Source organism: Diabrotica undecimpunctata, chromosome 5 (assembly GCF_040954645.1).
Source record: "Diabrotica undecimpunctata isolate CICGRU chromosome 5, icDiaUnde3, whole genome shotgun sequence".
NCBI classification, from domain to species: domain Eukaryota; kingdom Metazoa; phylum Arthropoda; class Insecta; order Coleoptera; family Chrysomelidae; genus Diabrotica; species Diabrotica undecimpunctata.
In genome coordinates this window covers 19,288,818-19,301,514 of record NC_092807.1, presented here as the reverse complement: position 1 = coordinate 19,301,514, position 12,697 = coordinate 19,288,818, and positions in this window count along the sequence as shown.

Genomic DNA, 12,697 nt, shown 5'->3' with positions numbered 1-12,697 from the left:
GGAAAGCAAAATGAAAGTATACAAGACAACGGTAAGACCAACCCTACATATGCAGCGGAGACAAGGACGAAACAACAAATCAACAATATCGAAATGAAACTATTAAGAACAATAGCGGACATATCATTAAGAGACAGACAAACCAACAGAAGTATACGCGAACAATGCAAAATTCAAAATATTAACAGGTGAATAAACACAAGAAAAAAAAACTGGAACGAACATAAAAACCGAATGGGACCACATAGATTAGCGAACATCTGTAAAAACAACAAGCCGTATAGCAGAAGACCCGTTGAAAGGCCGGCAAAAAGGTGGAAGGATAATATACAGTCAACAACGACTGAAACAGAATAAGGGGCAGACAAACAGGAGTAATCCTAGTCGCGCGAAGAAGAAGAAGAAGAAGGGATTTTCTTTTTTTCACAAGAACAAAAGCGGCCAAAGCAAGCGTATCGTCGTCCGTTGGAAGGCCGCCAAAAAGGTGGAAGGATAATGTACAGTCAACAACGACTGAAACAGAATAAGAGGCAGACAAACAGGAGTAATCCTAGTCGCACGAAGAAGAAGAAGAAGAAGAAGAAGAAGTTCGCCTTTTCTATCGACAACGCCTCTTATTTGTTTTGTTCCACTATTTTCACTATTTTTTCTTCTTGTAACTGTATTTTACTTTTCTGTATTTTTTATTTATCGTATATAATAATACAATTAATACAGATATAATATTGAAACTATTTCATGCCGTTATCATTTAAAGGTAGATAAGTAGAAATTCTTTATGTGACAGTATCTGTTAATTTTGTTGACCTCACGTCGTGATTGATCCGTTCCCACGTTTTTCTAGCATTATCTCTATTATCGAAAACAAAACCGTGGCTCTCGATAATCAGTAGGTATATTCAAACATAAGTATTATTTAACAGCATTTATCAAACTGGGTACCTGTCCAAACAAACAGAGGGGAAAAGCCAGCCAACTAGATTCACTTTGTGTGTACGGTAGCATATGATATATTGTTGACAAATACTTCCATCCATCTGTCACATTAAAATTATTTTAATTGACTAATTTGACGGTACTTGAAACAGTGATTGCCAACAAAAATGTTTGATTATCGATGAGCTGACTAAATTATGATTTTAATAACATTTACATTGAGTAATAGATTTCTGGGTACAGTTAAGAGGATAATGTATTTTGTAGCTACCAAACACAGACATCGACTTCATAATAAACATCATACAAACATATTCAATGTTAAGTGTAAATATTTTTATCATTTTTATAAAATGAGCTTCGTAGTTGATATCAATAAACAATGTGAGCTAAGTTTTATTGAGATGTCGCCATTGTACTATTATTATCAATATTGACATAAATGACATTTGATTAATGTTTCTGTTTTACCGCCAAATGAGAGATTCTTTGGTTATGCACCAAAAAGACAGTTTTCTTAACCCTATTTTAAGAAATTTTAGGTGAATTTTTGTGTTATAATTAGTAGTGAAATTTTACCATGGTGCTCCGCATAAATACACAAGTTAGTGGTAAACTGTTAGAATTAACGGAAGATAAACTGAAAGAATGGGAAAACTATATTAAAATTCTTTTTCACGACATACGAGAAGAACCAAGATTGGAAAATAACAACGAAGGGCCAACAATTCTGAAATCTGAAATCATAAATGCAATTAATCATCTTAAAACAAATAAAAGCCCAGGTCCAGACGGAATATACCCAGAAACGTTAAAATTAATCAGCGAAGAAAATATCGAAATATTTGTCCTTTTATTCAATCGCATTTATGATACAGGTAAAATACCCCAAGATTGGCTGGAGTCAATATTCATCCCACTACCAAAAAAGCCAAACCCACAACACTGCAATGAGTTCCGTCTGATAAGCCTTATGAGTCATGCAATAAAAGTCCTACTAAAAATCGTACATAATTGTATCTATAGAAAGTGCGAAACAATCATCGGAGACGATCAGTTTGGATTCAGAGCCGGCATGGGAACGAGAGAAGCCCTGTTCAGTTTACTAGTTCTCGCCCAAAAATGCTACGACCAACAGAAAGATATATTTATATGCTTTATAGACCTCGAAAAAGCATTTGATAGAGTAAGACACGACCTACTATTAGAACGTTTGCAAGAAGTCGGTTTAGATGGAAAAGACATCAAATTCTTAAAAAACTTGTACTGGAACCAAAACGCCAGAGTTAGGATCGAAGGTTCCACATCCGCAGAAGTAGAAATTAGGAGAATAGTTAGACAAGGATGTGTTCTGTCGCCTCTGCTATTTAATCTTTACTCCGAGTTTCTATTTAAAGAAGCATTGGAGGATTCCAAGGATGGAGTCAAGGTGAATGGCGTAAATATCAACAGTATCAGATACGCCGATGATACAGTGTTAATTGCGGATTCCGACTTAGGTCTACAACGACTCATCGACAAGACCAACTCGACCTGTAAGCAATTTGGTATGAAAATAAACATTAAAAAAAACCAAAGTGATGTCAATCCAAAGTGATGTCAAAACGTACCTCAACCTTGCACAATAAATGGGCACATTTTAGAACAGGTCAATAGATTTAAGTACCTGGGATGTTGGATCGATAGCAGCCTAAATCCTGATCTAGAAATAAGATCGAGAATAGAACAGGCCAGAAAATCTTTCGAAAAAATAAGAAAACTGCTTTGTGATTCTCGAATAAAACTCGAAATTCAACTACGTTTATCAAAATGCTACGTCTGGTCGACTCTTCTATATGCAGTTGAAACGTGGACCCTTAAAACATCAACCGTAAATAAATTGGAGGCCTTTGAAATGTGGATCTACCGGAGAATACTCAAAATTTCATGGACATCGCATACCTCAAACGAAGAAGTGCTGCATAGAATAGGCAAGGAAAGAGAACTTTTTAACACAGTAAAAGTTAGAAAAACATCATACCTAGGCCACATACTGAGAAATAATAAGTACCAATATGCCCAACTTATAGTGAAAAGAAAAATCGAGGGAAAGAGAGGCCTAGGAAGGAAAAGACTATCGTGGCTCGGAAACATCCGACAATGGACAGGGCTAAATTTTGAACAGCTAATAAGAACAGCTAAAGATAGAGAAGATTTTAAAATTGTAGTAGCCAACCTCCATTGAGGAGAGGGCACTTTAAGAAGAAGTGGTACAGAAAAAGTAAGCATTTTTAAGATTTAAATCACTATATTTAAGTCTAGATGGGTGTCCAATAACTACAAAACATATGAGTTTTTTCAATTGTTGGACATCTGTCCAATAACTGCATTTTGCAAAATTTATATAGTTTGTGTGTGAAATATTCGTCTTCTCTGTTTCTGGCACTTCCATTTTGGTGTCAATATTCACAGTGTAGCCAGTTATTGGACGCCTGTCCAATAACTGGTTCACAATCTGTCCTATAACTGAAACATTTAATATAATATAATGCGAAATCGAAAACACGAAACATAAAATCAATAATCGATTATATTGTAACAAAACAAAAAACCCGACTAAGAGTACAAGATGTAAGAGTTCAGAGAAGCTCAACATGCGGTAGCGATCACTATTTATTACGTTCAAAAATACACTTCCCAATCCGAAGACCACAGAGAAAAACACGCATAGACATAAACACAACAGAAAAGATACAGGAACGAAGATACAACATCAGAAGCCTAGATGAAGAAAGTACCCAAGACTTATTTAAAAATAGATTGGATAAGAAGCTACAAATTCCCGCCCCCAAGAATATCGACCAGCTATATAAACATATAAAAAACTGTTTACACGAAGCAGCATTTGAAGCAATGGGATACTACATAAAACCCAAGGTAAACAAACCATACTGGTGGGATAACGAAATAGAGGAAGAAATAAAATGTAAAAGACAACTATACCAACAATATTTAAGTTCTAAATCATTACAAGACAAAATAAAATATAAGGAAAAACAAGCAGAAGTACGAAGGAAAATCTCTAAGAAGAAGAACGAGTCTTGGGAAAGAAACTGCCAACGAATAAATACTTATCTAGGAGGAACCAGAAGCACAGAAAGCTGGAAACTGATAAAAAAATTGAGAAAAGAAAAGAATAAAGAAGTAATACAGAGCATAAAACCTGAAGACTGGGAAGAGTATTTCAAAGGACTTTTGGTAGAGAATAGAGTCGAATTTCAGGAACGTAGAAATCAAAACCAAGATAGAATTTCAATAGTTGGCTCGCCAATAAGATTAACAACAGAGGAAATTAAAAATGTATGTAAACAGCTGAAGAGGAACAAAGCACCCGGACCAGGAGATATACCCGGAGAATTGTTTAAGTACGGAACGAACAAATTGTACGAATGTCTTCGACAACTTTTTCAAGAATGCATAAACACAAGCGAAATCCCTACGGAATGGAAGATATCACACCTTAGCACTATACATAAAAAGGGTGATAAAAATAATTGTGAAAATTACCGAGGAATAGCTGTAACCGGATCTATGAGTCGAATATATGGAAAGGTGTTAAAGAACCGAATCGAGAGAGAATACTTGTATTATGAAGCAGAAGAACAAGCAGGATTTCGTACGGGTCGATCCACTATTGACCACATTTTCTCCTTAACCCAGATAATAGAAAAAAAGATGGCAAGGAATCAAGAGATTCATATGTTGTTCGTCGACCTACGGAAAGCCTACGACAGCGTTCCACTGAAGAAGCTGTGGCAATCAATGGAAAACACGAATATTAATATAGAATTAATAAAAGCCGTCAAAGTGCTATACAACCAACCAATAATAAAGATAAAAGCGGGGACACAAATAACAACAGGATTTATAACATCAAAAGGATTAAAGCAAGGATGTTGCTTGTCTCTCACTTTATTTAAAATATACCTCGAAAGTGCTTTAAAAAGATGGAAACAAAAATGCAGGACAATGGGGATACCGCTCACCAATACTATGGTATATACGCTTAACTTTGCAGACGATCAAGTAATAATGGCTCAAGATTATGACGATTTAAACTATATGGCACGAAAATTAATTGAAGAGTATGATATATGGGGTCTAGAAGTAAATAAAAAGAAAACCGAATACCTGTGCATTGGAGCAGAACAAAAAGATCTCATATTAGACGATAACACTACGATAAAGCACTGCTGTGACTACAAATACCTAGGTATCACTATTTCACAAGATGGAACATTAGACAAAGCCATAAGAGAGAGAAATACGTCAGGGAGAAAAGCCATCACAATATTAAACACCATTTTATGGGACCAATCCATCAGCAAAGAAAATAAAAAGAGGATATATGAGACTATAGTAAAAAGTATCACTTTATACAGCTGTGAGGTATGGCCACTGAAAGAAAGAACACTGTCAACGCTGAAAGCGACGGAAATGGATTTTTGGAGAAGAGCCGCAGGAAGATCTAGAAAAGAAAGGATTACCAACGAACACATTAGAGAAATAATGGGAATCAAACGAACAATCACAGATGACCTAACAACAAAACAACTTATCTGGTTCGGACACTTACAAAGAATGGACGAACAACGAATGCCAAAAGAAATACTAAAGTGGCAACCAGAAGGAAAGAGAAAACGAGGTAGACCGAGAAAAAGTTGGAGCGAAGGAATAAATAAAGAACTGAGAGAGAGGGCCATAGAAGAAGATCTATGGAACAACCGGTCTAAGTGGCGATTGGAAGTCGGAAAACGGCGGAGAACGTTATAAACCGACAAGTAGTAGTAGTAATGCGAAATCGATGTAAGCTGCGGTAAATGAAGTCAAGAATAACAATATGTCTTAAAAGAAACGTGCCTTAACGTTAGAATTAGATAATGAAAAATTGAAGGGAATACGAAAAAGAGAAGAGAGTGCAGCAGCAAAAACTTGAAAAATACTGTCTAAGATACTGACAAAAATAATTTCATGTTTTCTGTGCAAGGTTCGGACAATAAAAAATAATTACCTATAGTCGGTTCACAATTTGTTGATAGCTCACTACAAGTTTAACCCTAATTAGAAAACTGAAATACAGAGAGGATAGGTAATACGATATAATAGTAAAAACCAACCTAAAACTGACGATTTAAGACGTTTTCGACTAACCCACCTTATATCTGAAGAAATACAATACCTTATAATCCTATTACGGGGGTATTTTGAATGGTTAGAGATGAACGACCAGTGTCGTAGAGTATATGATTGAAACATTTATTTGAACTAAATAAATATATTTTTTAAATTGTACTTGTACTTAAAATGTAAATTGTATTTTTTAATAAAACTTATTTATTTTATTCAAAAATAAAAAGTTTCTTGCCATTTGTAAAAGATACATTTATTTAATTAAGGAAAAAGGCGCCAAATGTCGCCTGGCAAAATTTCCAATCTGTTTTAAATGTATCCATTATTTTCGAATCCGGAGGAAACTAAAAAAATATTTTTGAAAAATTTAAATGCAGAATGAAAGATTACATTATTACTCAGGGCAGAAAGTCTTTGAAAACTTCTACAATGTTTATTTTAATATGTTATGTAACAGGGGTGAAAATTAAAGGGAAAATATAGTATAATTTTTAATTGAAAATATTGCATGCAAAAGAAACTTTTTATTTATTCTAAAAAATATTTCATTCTGCTTTTAAATTTTTCAAAAATGCTTTTTAGTTTTCTTAGGATTTGAAAATAAAATGGATACATTTAAAACACATTGAACATTTTGACAGGCGACATTTTGCGCCTTTCCCCTTTAATACCTTACGATTACAACTACTATTACTTACCTTATATAATTATGATTAGAAAACTATTCAAATTCAAAATAAATAGGATCAACTTCGGAATCCGAGTCCTCTTGAGGGTTAATAATTAGGTTAATAATCTCTACGGTCGCATCAATTATGTTATCAAGATCCCACATTTTTTGTTATTCTTCTATTACATGTCTTACTGCATCTTTCCAGTTTTGTTTTGTAATATGTTATAAAGACTCGTATAACAATTCACGTACAACTTGTATTTTATATGACGTATTTTTTCTAGCCACATAACTTTTCATTTGTGCCCAAATGAGTTCAATTGGATTTATTTCGCAGTGGTAGGGTGGAAGTCTAAAGACTGTGATGTTTCGCCTTTCCGCCATTTTGTCATCTACGTATTTCTTGAACTTAGATTTGTGTTGCCGGGCAATTTTTAAAAGTTCTGCTTTTACCATTCCATCTTCGTAAGGTAGATACTTATTTCGCAGCCAGTCAAGAATATCCTGTTTCTTCCACGCATTCGTTAGAAGTCTTTCTACTAGTCGTAAATGATAAGGTGCATCATCTAATACTATAATTGAATTTGGTGGTATGCGTTCAATCATTTGCTCAAAATACTCTTCGAAAACATCAGCTGTCATCTCCTCGTGATAGTCTTTTGTGCTTTTGGAATGAAATTCCAACAAACCATGCTTAACAAATCCTTTTTCACTGCCTATGTGAGAAATTATTAATCTACTGCCTTTACCAGAAGGTGGGGAGATACCAGTAGACCAACCTTCCATAAAGGCTTGCCTGGAGCTTAATATATTTTTATCTGACCAAATTTTTTTTAGAGTATGACCTGAGTTTACCCACGTTTCATCCTGGTAGAAGATGGGCCTTTCTTCAGCCCGGAATTTTCGTATGAATCTTAGATAATTTCTTCTCCAACATCATCTTCTCCTCCCGGTCAACCAAAAGTGATTTTCGGTCTGATTTCTCCCACCGGAAATTTAATTCTTTTAAAACTTGCCACAATTTAGTTCGTCCGATATGAGGCAAATCCGGGTCGTCTCTAACTTCTTGTAAAATTTTGTTTAGGTTTGGTATTTCTTTTTTGAAAAAAAATCCATGAATTTTCCTTCGAATACCATTTTTGTCAAATTCATCAATTTCAATAGGCCCTCTCTTTAAGTGTTCGTTTGTGTTTGGGTTAGCTATACCGTGTTTTTTTCTTTCTGATAGGAACCTATATAAAGTTGACTCTCCTACGCCAGTCATGTTGGCACAACTTTCGACTATGTTGCGAACAGTGTTTGTGGGATTCTGAGAAACCAGAGCATCGTGAACATTCAGGACAATAGTCTTCTCTCTTGGTGAATAGACAGACTTACTGACTGTACGCAACAGTACCGGTGTAAAACTTGATGATGTTGATGATGAAGCCATCACAAACAATCCAACAAAACGAGCACGAGCGAAAGGTACGTATTTGTTCGTAGGTATATGGAATAAAAAATCACTCACGCACTGCATATAATTCGCAAAAGAAATATTCGAGACGCTAATTACTGCCGTAGACGCGGAAACACCGACGAGCCGTAAATTACATGCGATCAAAAACCTACTAAACAAAAAAATTGTTTTCGTTCGTAATAACTTCACCCTTTAAAGTTAAGTTTCGAATATAATTATATTATTAAAAATCTGGGGAATTCCATCTTAATTATCTTGCAACGAATAGTACCTTCGGATATGAATTTCAGGTTTTCTAGTAAAGTGATTAAACGCGAAGATTAGTATTGAAATATCCAAAGAGATAAGGTATTCTTATTTACAAAATTGTTAATGGTTAAATTCTTATTTTTATTAATATAATATAATAACCAACATTAGTCGTGAAAGTTTTAATTGTTTTTTTGCTAAATATATTAGTATTAAAATATTATCAATATTATATATAACAGTATTAAAACATTATATTATTATTTAATGAATAAACACCTTAGGAACGCCTATGATTTACGACCGTTTTATGAGTTTGAGGCATATTTCGTGCTCTCAACAATTTGTGAACGAAGAATAACATGTAATACCTGAAAGAAAAGAAATCATCAACAATGTGTTCCGAAAAAAATATAACCTACATGTTCCTGAAGAATCTGATGATGATTTATACATGTGTCGCATGTGTTATACTAAGGAAAGCGATGATGGTGTTATTTCAGAAATAGAAAGTGAAGAAGACGGCAAAATGTAATGAAAAAGGACTTGACCACATAATGTACAAAAAAATTAAAAAAAAAAAAAATAGAAAGTGAAGAAGATATCGAAACGAAAAAAAGTATTATCAAAAAAAAAATAGAAAGCATTAAAGAATACTCCGATCAAAAAAAAAGAAATTGGCAATAAGAAGGATAGTGAAATAAACGTCCAGAAAAAAAATTACAGCAATTTGTGCGACGAACCGAAACAAGTAGAAAGTAGCGAAGGTAATGAAAACAACAACAAAGTCTATAAAAACCCGAAGAAATAGAAAATGAAGAAGGCATCGAAACAGACCATCAAATAAAAACTGAAAGCAAAATATGTGAGTAGCCAAAAATGGTAACTGAAAAAGATCTTGAAGACTATGGAACAAAAGTGGGCCAGAGGTTAAAGAATAATGCAAATGACGACATGAGCGTCGAAGAACTATTTAATCTGTACCAAAATGAAATTTTGAAGGTCACTCAGCCAGGAGAAACCAGATTCCAGAAGAAGAAGACGATCTAATTTATAATTTTATCTTTGATCTTATATTTCCCAAAAAGGACAATTATAGGGAGATAAGTTTGTTTTTTATTAATAGTTATCGACCAACATGTTTAGAGAAACAACTTTCTTTTTTGACCACGTTATCAGCTGTCCCGAAATATAGTCATTTTAAATGGTAAAAACAAACTATAATTTAATATTTTATACCTCTACTACAAATTTAAGTGCATTAGTTAGTGCTGACAATATTATCTCAAGTGAGTAGCACTTCTTTTCGTATTATTTTTGTAACAACAACAAAATAATCTTTAAATAATACCTACGTAAAGAGATAACAAAAATTCCAGTTGGGTCTTGACCAGTTTTTTGGACCGGCCACAGGATCGTCTCTACTTGTAATCAAGAAAATTAATAAAATTACTTCATACAACAATAATACTACTCACAACTCCACTAAACACAGTTACTCAGATGTAAATTATTTTAAACATCCAACAAAAAAACAAGTAATAGTCATTTTCAGCATTGAAGGTACAAAAATCCATGATTACGTCGTAGCGGTTGGATCACTAGTGGGTCCAATTAATGTACTTTTTGCCTCCAGAATTGCTAACAATGGGATATGCATATACCTCTCTTCAAAAACCACTGATGATGCTCTTCTTCATTCTTATAAATATATCGAAATAAATGGATGTCAAGTCGAAGTAAGAAGATTAATTTCTCCAGCACAGAGACTTCTAATATCTAATACATGTCCTCCAATCCCGAACGAAATAATTGAACAAGAATTACAAAAACTTGGTATTCACACTGTATCCAAAATGACTTTTCTTCGAGTAGGTATGTCTGAAAGTGAGTACAGTCATGTTCTGAGCTTTAGAAGGTAATCATTCATTACACCCCTGAAAAATATGTCTATTCCTGACTCTTTTACCATAACTCATGATAATACTTCCTACCGGGTATTTCTCTTCATAGACGAATTCAATTGCTCCAAATGTAAAACCATTGGTCATCAAGAATCAGAATGCGCTGACATTTCAAACCAAACTAATTCAACTACCCTCTTAGATTCAACCCAAACCACATTATCATTATCTAAACCTCATGAACCTAATGATACCCCTTCAACTCCCCTCTCAGATACAAAAACCACATCGTTATTATCTAAACCTAATGATAAAATATATCAATCTACGTAAACCGACCTCATCCAAAACATATCTAAAGATAATCCAAACACTTCGTCTTCTTCTTCCAAAACAACATCACCAGCTGTAAATAACACTGAAAATACTACGGAAATCGACCTCATCCAAAACATGTCTAAAGATAATTCGAACACTTCGTCTTCTTCTTCCAAAACAACAGCACCAGCTGTAAATAACACTGAAAATACTATGTCACCAGAAACACCAATAACCTTAAATAATGTAGTCAATTCTAAACAGATAAAAAGACATAACATATCATTTCCTGAAATTAACGAAGACAACCCAAAAACCGACTCATCCGTTTTTAATACCCCTAAACAATATAAACCAAAAAAGAAACCCAAAACCTCTTCCAAAACCCCCCGCGAAGATGTCATTCACTCTCTAGAATCCATCAAAGACAAAATCGAAAATAGATCACCTCCATTTATACTAAATTTCAATGACATATGTGATTTGATGGAAAATGTTTTAAACTCTCATAACCCTGAATTAACTTCTAAAGATTACTCCAATGAACCAGAGGAACTAATTCAGATCCTTAATTTTGTTTATTGTTACAAACAAAATTCTAGGTTAAGAAATAATATCACCCGATTAGAGAAAAAAATAAACCCTAACCCTTCTTCAGCTGACGAAACTGACGAATCATCACTAGTGTAGGGATAATCAAGGGATGATTTTCATTAAACACTTGTACTCCGAAGTGATATCTCATTATCCTAATTATCTCCAAATTTTCAGTGATGCCTCTAAAGCTCATGACGGACACGCTGATGCATACTAGTGTAAATACACTACTCACACTATATCCATACCTTCAAACTGATGTATCCTCACAGGCGAGACCACAGCCATTTTGAAAGCCTTAATTTTCTTCAAAACGCGTAGTGAGACTCATTAAATGCCCTATTAGGTGTAAAACAAATATACCCTACAAATCCAATATTTCAGGCTATAAAAAATGAGATAAATATAATTCAATCAACTCGAAAATAAGTATCATTTATCTGGGTACCGTCGCATGTAGGAATCGCTGGAAATGAGAAACTGGACAACCTAGAAAACACAAGTCGAATAAACTCACAACACACAACCAAATTAAGAAATTACCCATACTCCGATCTCAAAAACCTAATTAAAGACCACTGTATGAACATATGGCAAGACTACTGGAAAGATTCAGGAACCAAACTATATCAGATTTATCCCCTTGTGAAGACCATCTCGAATAATCCATCCAATAGAAGGGACCAAGTAATAACTAACCGACTAAGAATTGGACACACTGCACTGACCCATAAATTCTTAATCAACAAAGAATCTTCTCCAACCTGCAGAAACTGTTCTCTCCCATTGACGGTGAAGCATATTCTGATTGACTGCCAGTACCACGAAGAAACAAGAAAAAAATATGGAATCTCAGATGACATCAAAACCACTTTAACCATAAACACTGACCATGTAATAAATTATTTAAAAGATTTACGTTTATATACATATATTTAATGTAAATAAAATGAATTCTTGTGTACGTTACTTCACTAATAACCCTGCGTGGTTGATGTGGATTATATGTTTTTTCTAAATAAAAAAAAACTTTCTTTTGTTCCTACAATTTGTCAAACATGCTAGAAACATGTAATTTGTATGTTTTGATTTCCTTATAATTTCTATGTCATAATTTGGAAATTGTTAGAACATTTTATCCATTTTTTAGCAAGTATATGAATTTTTGTTGCTGATGTTGTATTGAGGAATTTTGCATACGACATTTTCTATTGATTTTTTTTATTTATACAATATAGTGATGAAATTTATTTTTGATATTTGTGTTTTATTATTCCTTATGGTCCTCTTACTTGCAACTACAACTGCAGAGATACTGAAAAAATCGGTTGCCTGTAAAGTCGGTTTTACGGGCGAAGATTTTACGTGACAACGTCTTTTTCTCGGTAGAAT